Source organism: Sinohyriopsis cumingii, chromosome 17 (genome assembly GCF_028554795.1).
Source record: "Sinohyriopsis cumingii isolate HCF-2022 chromosome 17, ASM2855479v2, whole genome shotgun sequence".
Taxonomy (NCBI): domain Eukaryota; kingdom Metazoa; phylum Mollusca; class Bivalvia; order Unionida; family Unionidae; genus Sinohyriopsis; species Sinohyriopsis cumingii.
The window spans coordinates 101,169,605-101,184,390 of NC_142977.1; positions in this window are offsets into that span (position 1 = coordinate 101,169,605).

The following is a 14,786-nucleotide window of genomic DNA, read 5'->3' on the forward strand; positions in this document are numbered from 1 at the left end:
ATGACCAACTCTGCCAAACACCTACACCCCACCCCCCACTCCCAACACTACAAAACCCATTTAACCCGTTATTTTATGGCATCAGTGTGTGATTCAGGAAACATCAAGACATAAAATGATGGATGAATAGACTGACTATTGTTTACCGACTTGCATGCCTAAAGAGCGTGCGTGAAGGAAAACATCCTTCCATTTCAATTCTAACTAAAACATGATCCAGAGGGATAGAGAGAGGTGAAAGAGCACAATTTCATAAAGTGTGAGTAAAAACAAAACACGCCATCCTTATTATACAATGTCAAGACCAAGAGACACTTACGTTTTCTTTCTGGTCTATTCTCTTTTAGAAGGTAGTATGAAATTTCACATCAGGGCCAACGCATCGGCTCACATTGTCAATTTTTCCATTTCCATGTCTTCACTGGCACAAGTTCTTCCTCATCTTCAATTTCTTCTTCTTCTGAATCCCTCTTCTCTGTTTCGTCTTGTTTCTGTTTCTTCTCTTTTCTCGTAGGGCACTCTGAATCCCAGTGTCCTTTCTCCTGACAACGATATTAGGTATCTTGACTTTTGTCTCTCTTTCTTAGACGAAGCAGGTATTCTGGAGACAAATACCCATTTACCTTTGCAGATATAGCAAACTTCATCAGCACTTACACACTTTCGTATGACTCTCATCAAATCAACGACCAAAAGAGTAAGTTTTGTTGCCAATTTCGCCTGTGAATTATGCTTTCGTATGACTTTTAGCATATATTTGACCAGCAGGTCGATCTGTGCTGACTCTTCCATCTTCTTGATCGTTTGAGAGTGGAATGAATACTCTGACGCTAAGACACTCTCCCTATATACAGGGACCTGCTGCGTATGAAACCTAGTCAAATGTAATTTTGCAATAAGATGAAACGATTTCATTGAGAAAGTAAAAGGCAATGACGTGCCGTGTCGCCTCACACAAGACCTGAAGTGTTAGCTCAAATCCGTGTCAGCGATTTCAAAGACGACATAACTGAGCTTTAATCAATGCTCTCCATTTGTGCCACAAAACCACGAGTCCTGATTCACGCCAAAAGAAATTTCGTTCGGTCCATAAAAAATAGTATCACATCTGAGAAACGCAAAAACGAACTTCCAGAAAACTGAGAACGACGGCTTACACCTACAACGTGAAATGTATGAGTTCAAGTAGGACGTAAAACTTAGTCAAATTAAATTTTTATAGTCAAGACGAAACGATCTCTTTTCGAAGAAAAAAGCAGACACCAAGCGACAATGGCGATCCGTGTCACACAACACTTTTCAAAATGTGTATTATTAGAGGTTTGTTCTAGCAATCTGAACGGTTAAATTAAATGTTGATGTATTTTGCAATAAGACGGACACAATTTCCATGGGATCGCCCATGGTACCATTGTTCGTGCATTAGTTTAATTTTTTTAAATATTTTTTTATATAAATCGCCTATAGGATAGACCCAGTAAAGCATGGCCATTCTCGTCACTGTGTCAATAGCTGCTCAAGTCAATTCGAAGTGAACGCGGTAAGAAAATAAGTATAGCCAATGAAATGGCTTACAACGGGTGATGCATTGTTTTGCTCTAAGACTGTGTGGCATAATAATCCCTACGCTCTTGCGTTGTTACCATTACAGTGCAGACAGACTGGAATGTGAACTTACAAGCCCTCTTTGTGTATTGTACCATTTCTTCTTACCACATCAAAATGCTGAGTGTCACAGTATTGGTTCGCGTTTTCAAGCTGACCATTTTTTTATATCTCACTTAAACATTTTAACATAAACACTCACATCGGTAGAGTCAGAACAGACGTGTTACAGTATTGAGGGGCATGTTATCTTTTTTTTCTTCAAACTAATAAATTTGGGGTTTGTATGAAGTAAAGAACCTAAAGTACAGTGAAACTCAAGGATGATGACCCAATCTGTCTGTCTATTGATGCGTGTATTTACTTAAGAAGAAATATGACCTCTAAAACACAAAGAGATACGGCAAGCATGATTAGAATAAACACAACGATGTTTTCCTTCACGCCCGTGTAATTTAGGGTTTCAATCCTCTTTCAAGACAAACTTGGTCCCCTTTTATAGGGCTTGAAATAAAAAAAAAACTGAAAAATCTTAAGCACTTTGCTATAGATAATTTCATCAACAGGCTAAACAACATAAATACCGTTACAACACCAGAAATTCTTAAATCTTCTATCAAAAAGAAATGCATCAAAAAATTAAAGATTAACGATAACTAACCAATGAAACCGAATTTAACAAAGGCAATGACATGTGAAGAAATGTCTCTCACTTTGGAAAGGTAGGCGAATGTAATCTGTCATGCACCATCAACTTGAAAAAATTATAAACAGAGAGAAATCTGAATTCAAAATTCATTTTCTTTTTTAAAAAAATTGTTTCGTTTCTTTTTTCTTTTTTGGAACAAATCTAAGCACTAATATAGAGTGGAAAAGGGAAAATGCACATAAAAGCTTTGATATTTCTGAAAAAATGAGGGGATATTCCTAACGTTTATAATCACCTATATATGCTTGGACTTGTCTGTGACTTATCCACAAAACAAGATGTACATATTTCTGGTCAAGCTGCAAGTGTGTGCGTGTTTTGGAAAATGGTAAAAATTGGATATACAATGTTCTCGTGACACTTATAAAGTGAAGAGTCTGTGCAAGTGTCAAAAGCCAAAGTCATATAAGTTTTGTATTTTGTACGGCTTGTAAAGATTTCCACTTTAGAAAATGTGAAGTATCACAAGTTATTATCACAAACAGAAGTGGAACATAGGGGCTTGCAAGAAAGAAATTAACCCAGACAGTTGGTGTCATCAAGAGTGCTAGAGACGGTACCCGAACTTGCTTGCTTGCTTACTTGAATCAAAGTGATTTTCGCTCCAATGGAGCATGTATCACTGGTTTAATCACGCACCGCGTGATTTTTAATTACTTCCGGGGAAGGAAAGAGAGCCTCATCCCCCAGGCTTTTATGTACTCACAGACTACTTTTAAATTTAGCCACTCAAGGTGTAGGACTAACTAGTCCTTAACAACCTGACGGAAAGGCTTTAAACATGAGTGGGAATTGTCTCACCACACACTCATTTTTCTTAGTTGGTTTGAAATGCCTCAGGTGTCAACCCGAGCAGTATGTAAAGCCCGCTACGTTTGGTCGGTAGCGATAACGTCACATTAGGACACATGGGCGTGTGGCAGGTGGAAATCGTTCCACATTCTGCCACGTGTACGATGTCCGAGCGTGGTAAAGGAGGAAAAAAGGTGTTCAGCAAGCCAGCGATGGATGTTAAGTACTCCCCAAAACACCAGCCCCTACTTATTTCAAATCATGTCGTGTCACCAAAAAAGAAGACGTGTACGACATCGAAGGCATTCTCGAACGCAGAACCCGTAAAGTGGGCAGACGACGTGTCAAAGAAGTCAAAGTACGTTGGAAAGGATATCCACCCAGTTTTGATTCTTGGATCGACGTTTCGCAAGTCATCGACTATGAAAAGAAGTGACCATCATGCCCTTTCACACAGATTCAGCTACGGCGATCACTCCTTCACCCAGTTCTTCTCTGCAAGATTTACAAAAACAACCCTTGTGGTTGTGGTGTGGAGAACGTGTGCCTAAAACGCAAATCGTCTTTTTCTGCCAAACCTTCATGGTGTATTGTGTCATCGGGGCAGCCATTGCCAATTTGAGTTTGCAACAAGGAGACAAACAATTGTGGACGATTTTATTGAGCAGTTGCATCGGTTACCTGCTTCCCAATCCCTTCCTGAAATTCTCCTCGAACGGGAAGAACGGGAATCTTGCGTCCAGTGTCAGTCACCACTCTAACAACAACAACAATAACAAACCCATTTTGTGCGGAGACACGCCCCTGACTTCCAGTAACCCCTCGGACAATCACAGAACTCTGGAATTATGAACAATAACAACCAATTTTACTTAACCTTACCCAGCGACAGTTCTATGGAAGTGTTTCCCAACAACACTTTGTGCTTTAACACGGTCAAGTTACCTCAAACCATCTAATTAGATCACGAAGCCCATTGGGAAGTGGTTTTGGTGGAAATCATTCACCCAACACAAATCAAAAACATCACCGAAAAGCAAAACGCTTTCCAGGTGGAAATCCTGAATGCCCAATTGGAAGAAGAAATCAATCAAATCGGGTTTTTGGGGACACAAGACCAGCCAGCAATCCAGCCTTCATTATCTACACCTTGAAAATTCCTTCAGGTTATTATTTTAGTGGTGAATATTTGGTGGACACTATTGCGGACGGTTTCAACTTAGCCTTTGGCAAAGCACTGAACAGAGCCAAAAAAGTGTGAAGATTGAGTACCATAAAGTGGCTCATCGTCTCATGATTAGATTTCAAGATACGGACACATTGTCCCTCATTTTCAATGGTAGTTTGTTTGAAATTTTGGCTGGACATGCAGAAATGGTCGCAAACAATTTGAGCCCCAAGATCAACAGTAATATGGATTTTTACAGAGCTTTTGGAAACCCGGTAGAACTGAACCAAGGACTGAATTTGATCTTTGTGTATTCCGATGTGGTGGAGTACAACGTGGTGGGACACACCTCCGTACCGTTACTGCGTGTCATTCCTGTCAAAGTGGATAGTGCCACGACCAGTGACCAGGAAGGTGGAAACACCTATCACGTACACCGCGAATTTGTATATCCTCATTTTTTGCCCGTCAGTAAGTCGTATTTGGACACTGTCAACATTGCTATAAAAGGAGATCTTGGACAAAATATTCCATTCACCAAAGGGAAAGTTACAGTGAAACTCCATTTTCGAAAACGGTTCTCTAACGAATTGTAGTCAAGACAGCGACGAGGGACATTTCCACCCTATAAAATCCGACCAGATTCGTGTGGAAATTCAGTTTGCAGAAAATCTAAGCGCAGATAATATGGTGAACGTCATCCTGTATGCTAAATTTGACAATACGATAGAAATCAACAGTTTGAGAGAAGTCATTCTAGACTATTAGAAGTCATGGAAAACTTTTATCAATGTTTATATAGTAGGGATTCTTTGGACATGGAATGTGAAGATCCTGAGGAAGGAAAACCCAAAGACAAAGACGAAGAAGTCACCATGATGAAACCTAGATGGCCAGAACAAGAAGCCCATTTAGTTTCCTGTTATGCTATAATCTTGGCAGAAAAAATGAAGGAATTGATCAACAAAAATTGATATGGATGTCATAACGATCATCCCAGTCAAATTCAACACGATAAATGCCTGATGTTGAGTCAAGAAGAAAGATTGGACGAATATCTGGACAAAGCTTGGAGTCTCATCTCGGAAGAAGACGTGTTGCAACAGTGGTATAAAGGCTTGCGTGAACATTCTTTTCCTCCATTAACCCATCTCACCTCTGTCTGCGTGAGTTCGAGTCTCGGATTCGGCTAATGTGGATATGTGAGAAAGCTTGCCGGTAGCTTCTCGTGGGTCGGTGGTTCTTTCCGGGTTTTTCCGGCTTCTTCCTCCACCATTAATTCTGGCCGCCATGTATAGCCTATCATGTGCTGAAAAATGGCGTTAAACCCTACAACAACAACAACAACAACAAAATCCTCCATTAACAACTCAAGAGATCCATGGCATCGAAGCTCTCTTGGATCAGAGTTGGGAGACGAGACGTAGAAACGGTTACTTGTCAGACATTTTCAAGCAAAATGTCAGGATCGAATTGATCACTTATCATTACCTGTGAAGAAGAAAAAAACATGGATACCTGGGAACTTTATTACCTTTCGAACCACAGCTCGTACACGGCTTCTTGGAATCCTGTCGTCTGTGCTAAAGATGAACTCCCTCATCGCAAACCTCAAGACCATCAAGCTTATGTGATCAACACCGACGACAATCATCTCCCAGGAACCCACTGGGTAGCCGTCTACTTTCCTCAAGAAGGATGTGTGGAATATTTCGATTCGTACGGATTGCCCCCTTTGGAAGACGATATCATCGACTTTATGAGAAGAAATGCTCAGACCACCCAATTCAATAATGTGAAATTACAAGGCACAGATTCCTTGGTGTGTGGACAATATTGTGTGTATTTTCTGCATCATCGCAGTCGGGGCTATTCCTTAGAACATTTAGTGACTCATTTTGATCCTCGTTCTTCTTCTAGAAATGATGTGAAAGTAGATCGATGGTTTTGTGACCAGTATGCTTATCTTTTGTCTCAAGCTAGGAAACGTAGTGTCCATCAATGGCCTAATGACTTCCAACAGTGGAAATCACAATTTCATTCACAACGTTGTCAGCCCTGTCCAAAATAATGTGTGAGTTGAAAAAATGTTTAGTATTTGAAAAAATGTTTGATGTTATATTGTTTAATTATTGTTAGTGTTAAGTGATTCTGAGTAAAAAAAATTGTGTTTTGAAGAAAGAAAAAATGCCTTTGTGATTTGTTTGGCTATAGGTATTCTGATTCATGCTCTTTGACTTCTTACTATCCCTCTCATGACACTCATTGAACGGTCCGACTCGAAAACCGTGTGGGGATGTTTTCCTTCACCTCCGCGCTTTGACCATAAAAATGGGGTAGTCTCCGGTCTGCCCATCCATTGTCGACTCATCTTCCTACGAAGATGTGCTCCAGACTAGCTAAGTTGTACGAAGCCTATGTGAATTTGCATAGGGTCATGACAAGTCTGATATCGCGACCTGAAGAGATAGAGAATGTGAGAATGTTAAAAGTCACTGAAGACCTGAAAGAAGAGATCTTCAAGGAGGAAATCAAGAAGAAGAAAGAAGAATGGACGGAGAAGTACAGACTTCATAAACAGCAGAGAGAGCAGCAACAGCAGCAACAGCAGCAGCAGCATGAACCTGACAGAGGCTTTGTCGACTGTCGTATCGATACCAAAGAGTTCTTCTTCTCTTTCCGAAGAAGCAGACCTTATCCTGTGAGAAAGCCTGTCGTCAGAGGAGGCTGCCATCTTATAACCTAAAAGATCGCCATAGCTTCAAGTTCACATAAAAAAAACTAAAAAAAAAAAAACTTTTCAGGGCTACCCTATACTCTCGAAAAGAAATAACATTCCATTGCCTATGATATGTTAGTCAGTTAGAAAAAAAAAACAGAAGTGAGTCTATAAGCACACGATTTCTTTATCTTGGTTAGAAAGTGTGACTCTAAGCCCTTCGTTTCCGTCGCCTATCAAACTTTTTTAAAATAGTGATGGTCAGTAAAAACTGAGTGAGTGTTTCTTTTAGGTCTGTGGGGTGTTTTTTGTTGTTTTTTTTTTGGTGATAATATGGATAATGTAAGTTCGGGTACAACGAAATTAAAATAATTAGACCCAGAACTCGGTGTGGAGGGAAGAAATATACGCAACAGCAGCGGGATCAAGAAGTGCAGACCCAGCCAGTTAGCACTCCACCCACCTCGAGACCACAAATAACATCTAGTCAACAGCCGACTATACCTAACAAACAACCCACCCCGGAAAGAGTGTTGGCAGAACAAAGGGCCAATTATGTTAGACAAACGGTATGGCAAACTCAGACTCAATTATCGGAGGCACTAAGTTCTTCTCTCACTCCGATGCTACAGGCAATCCCAGCTGAAATAACAACCACAACAATAACAGCGACAGACACCACAGCAGCGGATTTGAAACTATCTACCTCAACTGAAGAATTAGTATCAGAGCCAGAAGAGGAAATTGAGGCGGTTGAGGAGGAGGAGGGGGACGCTGACCCTCGTTGAGAAGTACACCGAAATGGGGCTAGATCAAGCATTGTATGACGTCAACAAAGCAAGACAGTGTATAAGAGCCATACAACACGTTGCCTACAAATCTCTAGACACCTTTAAACCAAGACCTTCTCAATGGGGATTTGGGGTCAGAGTTCTCCCCCAATTCTACAGAGAAGCCTACACTGGATACCCCCTCAGTCAACTTGTAGAAGCCGCTGCTTACATTGTCGCCCATCATGGCTACGCATTTCCTGATATCAAGAATCATGAGACTAGGAGTGCGGGAAAGATCGTGAGGGCGAAATAGAGACGTGGTACCTTCTAGCAGAAAAAAAACAGTCCTTTTTAGGGCTCCAAAAGATTGCCTTTTATTAAATAGGGAACCATATTTGGCTTGATATCCCTCCTTGACTAAACTATTCTCGAAACAAACTTGACCCATTGGAACACCGCAACAAACTTAACTTGTCAAACCTAACAGTGACAAAACTTGTATATGTCGCTTAGACATGTTAAAATTTAAATAAGACCAGTATGGTTATTTTATGTATACTAAGTACTAATATTAGATAGATAAGTTAGGAAGTAGGAAATTTAACAGACTCGTTAGATTTGAACTAATTGCACAGGTGGAAAACACATTATTGGTACTTTTTATTGTCCATTAGCAAAAACGGGACTTGATTTGAAATAAGTACGGGATGGCGTTTTGGGGAGTACTTAACATCCATCGCTGGCTTGCTGAGCACCTTTTCTCCTCCTTTACCACGCTCGGACATCGTACACGTGGCAGAATGTGGAACGATTTCCACCTGCCACACGCCCATGTGTCCTAATGTGACGTTATCGCTACCGACCAAACGTAGCGGGCTTTACATACTGCTCGGGTTGACACCTGAGGCATTTCAAACCAACTAAGAAAAATGAGTGTGTGGTGAGACAATTCCCACTCATGTTTAAAGCCTTTCCGTCAGGTTGTTAGGGACTAGTTAGTCCTACACCTTGAGTGGCTAAATTTAAAAGTAGTCTGTGAGTACATAAAAGCCTGGGGGATGAAGGCTCTCTTTCCTTCCCCGGAAGTAATTAAAAATCACGCGGTGCGTGATTAAACCAGTGATACACGCTCCATTAGAGCGAAAATCACTTTGATTCAAGTAAGCAAGCAAGCAAGTTCGGGTACCGTCTCTAGCACTCTTGATGACACCAACTGTCTGGGTTAATTTCTTTCTTGCAAGCCCCTATGTTCCACTTCTGTTTGTGATAATAACTTGTGATACTTCACATTTTCTAAAGTGGAAATCTTTACAAGCCGTACAAAATACAAAACTTACACGACTTTGGCTTTTGACACTTGCACAGACTCTTCACTTTATAAGTGTCACGAGAACATTGTATATCCAATTTTTACCATTTTTCCAAAACACGCACACACTTGCAGCTTGACCAGAAATATGTACATCTTGTTTTGTGGATAAGTCACAGCCAAGTCCAAGCATATATAGGTGATTATAAACGTTAGGAATATCCCCTCATTTTTTCAGAAATATCAAAGCTTTTGTGTGCATTTTCCCTTTTCCACTCTATATTAGTGCTTAGATTTGTTCCAAAAAAGAAAAAAGAAACGAAACAATTTTTTTAAAAAAGAAAATGAATTTTGAATTCAGATTTCTCTCTGTTTATAATTTTTTCAAGTTGATGGTGCATGACAGATTACATTCGCCTACCTTTCCAAAGTGAGAGACATTTCTTCACATGTCATTGCCTTTGTTAAATTCGGTTTCGTTGGTTAGTTATCGTTAATCTTTAATTTTTTGATGCATTTCTTTTTGATAGAAGATTTAAGAATTTCTGGTGTTGTAACGGTATTCATGTTGTTTAGTCTGTTGATGAAATTATCTATAGCAAAGTGCTTAAGATTTTTCAGTTTTTTTTTTATTTCAAGCCCTATAAAAGGAGACCAAGTTTGTCTTGAAAGAGGATTGAAACCCTAAATTACACGGGCGTGAAGGAAAACATCGTTGTGTTTATTCCAATCATGCTTGCCGTATCTCTTTGTGTTTTAGAGGTCATATTTCTTCTTAAGTAAATACACGCATCAATAGACAGACAGATTGGGTCATCATCCTTGAGTTTCACTGTACTTTAGGTTCTTTACTTCATACAAACCCCAAATTTATTAGTTTGAAGAAAAAGAAGATAGCATGCCCCTCAATACTGTAACACGTCTGTTCTGACTCTACCGATGTGAGTGTGAGTGTTTATGTTAAAATGTTTAAGTAAGATATAAAAAAAATGGTCAGCTTGAAAACGCGAACCAATACTGTGACACTCAGCATTTTGATGTGGTAAGAAGAAATGGTACAATACACAAAGAGGGCTTGTAAGTTCACATTCCAGTCTGTCTGCACTGTAATGGTAACAACGCAAGAGCGTAGGGATTATTATGCCACACAGTCTTAGAGCAAAACAATGCATCACCCGTTGTAAGCCATTTCATTGGCTATACTTATTTTCTTACCGCGTTCACTTCGAATTGACTTGAGCAGCTATTGACACAGTGACGAGAATGGCCATGCTTTACTGGGTCTATCCTATAGGCGATTTATATAAAAAAAATATGTAAAGAAATTAAACTAATGCACGAACAATGGTACCATGGGCGATCCCAAGGAAATTGCGTCCGTCTTATTGCAAAATACATCAACATTTAATTTAACCGTTCAGATCGCTAGAACAAACCTCTAATAATACACATTTGAAAAGTATTGTGTGACACGGATCGCCATTGTCGCTTGGTGTCTGCTTTTTTCTTCGAAAAGAGATCGTTTCGTCTTGACTATAAAAATTTAATTTGACTAAGTTTTATGCACTACTTGAACTCATACATTTCACGTTGTAGGTGTAAGCCGTCGTTCTCAGTTTTCTGGAAGTTCGTTTTTGCGTTTCTCAGATGTGATACTATTTTTTATGGACCGAATGAAATTTCTTTTGGCGTGAATCAGGACTCGTGGTTTTGTGGCACAAATGGAGAGCATTGATTAAAGCTCAGTTATGTCGTCTTTGAAATCGCTGACACGGATTTGAGCTAACACTTCAGGTCTTGTGTGAGGCGACACGGCACGTCATTGCCTTTTACTTTCTCAATGAAATCGTTTCATCTTATTGCAAAATTACATTTGACTAGGTTTCATACGCAGCAGGTCCCTGTATATAGGGAGAGTGTCTTAGCGTCAGAGTATTCATTCCACTCTCAAACGATCAAGAAGATGGAAGAGTCAGCACAGATCGACCTGCTGGTCAAATATATGCTAAAAGTCATACGAAAGCATAATTCACAGGCGAAATTGGCAACAAAACTTACTCTTTTGGTCGTTGATTTGATGAGAGTCATACGAAAGTGTGTAAGTGCTGATGAAGTTTGCTATATCTGCAAAGGTAAATGGGTATTTGTCTCCAGAATACCTGCTTCGTCTAAGAAAGAGAGACAAAAGTCAAGATACCTAATATCGTTGTCAGGAGAAAGGACACTGGGAATCAGAGTGCCCTACGAGAAAAGAGAAGAAACAGAAACAAGACGAAACAGAGAAGAGGGATTCAGAAGAAGAAGAAATTGAAGATGAGGAAGAACTTGTGCCAGTGAAGACATGGAAATGGAAAAATTGACAATGTGAGCCGATGCGTTGGCCCTGATGTGAAATTTCATACTACCTTCTAAAAGAGAATAGACCAGAAAGAAAACGTAAGTGTCTCTTGGTCTTGACATTGTATAATAAGGATGGCGTGTTTTGTTTTTACTCACACTTTATGAAATTGTGCTCTTTCACCTCTCTCTATCCCTCTGGATCATGTTTTAGTTAGAATTGAAATGGAAGGATGTTTCCCTTCACGCACGCTCTTTAGGCATGCAAGTCGGTAAACAATAGTCAGTCTATTCATCCATCATTTTGTGTCTTGATGTTTCCTAAATCACACACTGATGCCATAAAATAACGGGTTAAATGGGTTTTGTAGTGTTGGGAGTGGGGGGTGGGGTGTAGGTGTTTGGCAGAGTTGGTCATTTGCAGGTGAGGGCTTAGGTGCTTTCGAAAACCTTTTTTCTTCTTCACTCTGTGTTGATGGAATATAATGGGTTATTTTCTTCACTCTCTGTTGATAGTATATATAAAGGGTTATTTCTTCACTCCATGTGGATAGTGTCTAATGGTTTTCTTCTTCCCTCTGTGGTGTGTGTGTGTGTTTGTGTGTGTGTGTATGTGCGTACGTTGTGTAGATCGTATATTTGGTTGTTTTTTTCTTCCTCCCGAGTGTGGATAGTATATTTGGGGTTTGTATGCGTTAGCGACATTGTGCGGATAGTATATTTGGGGTTTGTATGCGTTCGCGTACGCTTGTGTGGATAGTATATTTGGGGCTTGTACGCGTTAGCGACGTTGTGTGGATAGTATATTTGGGGTTTGTATGCGGTCGCGTACGTTTGTGTGGATAGTATATTTGGGGTTTGTACGCGTTAGCGACGTTGTGTGGATAGTATATTTGGAGTTGGTATGCGTCCGCGTACGTTTGTGTGGATAGTATATTTGGGGTTTGTACGCGTTAGCGACGTTGTGTGGATAGTATATTTTTGGTTTGTATGCGTTAGCGACGTTGTGTGGATAGTATATTTGCGGTTTGTATGCGTTCGCGTACGTTTGTGTGGATAGTATATTTGGGGTTTGTACGCGTTAGCGACGTTGTGTGGATAGTATATTTGGGGTTTGTACGCGTTAACGACGTTGTGTGGATAGTATATTTGGGGTTTGTATGCGTTCGCGTAAGTTTGTATGGATAGTATATTTGGGGTTTGTATGCGATAGCGACGTTGTGTCGATAGTATATTTGGGGTTTGTATGCGTTCGCGTACGTTTGTGTGGATAGTATATTTGGGGTTTGTACGCGTTATCGACGTTGTGTGGATAGTATATTTGGGGTTTGTATGCGTTAGCGACGTTGTGTGGATAGTATATTTGGGGTTGGTATGCGTTCGCGTACGTTTGTGTGCATAGTATATTTGGGGTTTGTATGCGTTAGCGACGTTGTGTGGATAGTATATTTCGGGTTTGTACGCGTCAGCGACGTTCTGTGGATAGTATATTTGGGGTTTGTATGCGGTCGCCTACGTTTGTGTGGATAGTATATTTGGGGTTTGTGTGCGTTCGCGTACGTTTGTGTGGATAGTATATTTTGGGTTTGTGTGCGTTCGCGTACGTTTGTATGGATAGTATATTTGGGGTTTGTATGCGTTCGCGTACGTTTGTGTGGATAGTATATTTGGGGTTTGTACGCGTTAACGACGTTGTGTGGATAGTATATTTGGGGTTTGTATGCGTTAGCGACGTTGTGTGGATAGTATATTTGGGGTTTGTATGCGTTCGCGTACGTTTGTGTGGATAGTATATTTTGGGGTTTGTACGCGTTAGCGACGTTGTGTGGATAGTATATTTGGGGTTTGTATGCGTTCGCCTACGTTTGTGTGGATAGTATATTTGGGGTTTGTATGCGTTCGCGTACGTTTGTGTGGATAGTATATTTGGGGTTTGTGTGCGTTCGCGTACGTTTGTATGGATAGTATATTTGGGGATTGTATGCGTTCGCGTACGTTTGTGTGGATAGTATATTTGGGGTTTGTACGCGTTAACGACGTTGTGTGGATAGTATATTTGGGGTTTGTATGCGTTAGCGACGTTGTGTGGATAGTATATTTGGGGTTTGTATGCGTTAGCGTAAGTTTGGATGGATAGTATATTTGGGGTTTGTATGGGTTCGCATACACTTGTGTGGATAGTATATTTGGGGTTTGTATGCGTTAGCGACGTTGTGTGGATAGTATATTTGGGGTTTGTATACGTTCGCGTATTTTTGTATGGATAGTATATTTGGGGTTTGTATGCGTTCGCGTAGGTTTGTATGGATAGTATATTTGGGGTTTGTATGCGTTAGCGTAAGTTTGTGTGGATAGTATATTTTGGGTTTGTATGCGTTCGCGTACGTTTGTGTGGATAGTATATTTGGGGTTTGTATGCGTTAGCGACGTTTTGTGGATAGTATATTTGCGGTTTGTATGCGTTCGCGTACGTTTGTATGGATAGTATATTTGGGGTTTGTACGCGTTAGCGTACGTTTAAATGGATACTATATTTTAATTTTGGTTTTATTGTTCGATCTGTTGTGTGTGTGTGTGTTGTGTTGTGTGTGTGTGTGTGTGTGTGTAAGAGAACGTCTGGGTAGTATATTTGTTGGGTTTTTCCTCTTCCCTGTGTGAATAGTATATTTTGGGTTTGTTTTTTCTTCTTCCCTCTGTGCTGTGTGTGTGTGTGTGTTTGTGTGTGTGTGTGTGTGTGTGTGTGTGTGTGTGTTGGTCTCTGTTTGTCCCTATAAAACTCCCTTTATCCCTGTCAAATACATTCAACCTACCTACCTAGAGTAGCGCGTATTCAGGTCAGCCAGTTGCAACACTGTTGACATTTATCCCCTAGTGGTCAGTACAGTGACGTCACTGACGCTGGAAATTTTAAGACTATAAATATGAACTTGGGGATTTCCACAGGTTGTAGCTATACATATGTGCTAGAGTTCATAAACAGGAACGTCACTCAAGCTGAGGCTATAAAAAGATAGTGGGTTTTTCCAAAGGAATAACCCACAAGTTGTAGTATAAATAGATAGTGGGATTTCATATGAATTTTAGTTGATTATAGCTATAAATAGATACATGGGTGTTTATCCACGATCGTCACACAAGTTGATATTGTAAATAGTTACTAATTTTATCCATTTTAGTCTAAACCATTGTAACGTAATTTTCGGGGATATGTTTATTTTCCTTTAAATTCTGGGACAATTTCGTCATTTTAGCGTTAGTTTTAGTCACATCCATTTTGTCGTTGAGCATTTCCTTGATTATAGCTATTTATAGCATCATTACAATTATGCAAATTTTTGAACACCCCAGCAAGATTTCAGGTCTTCGTAATGCTT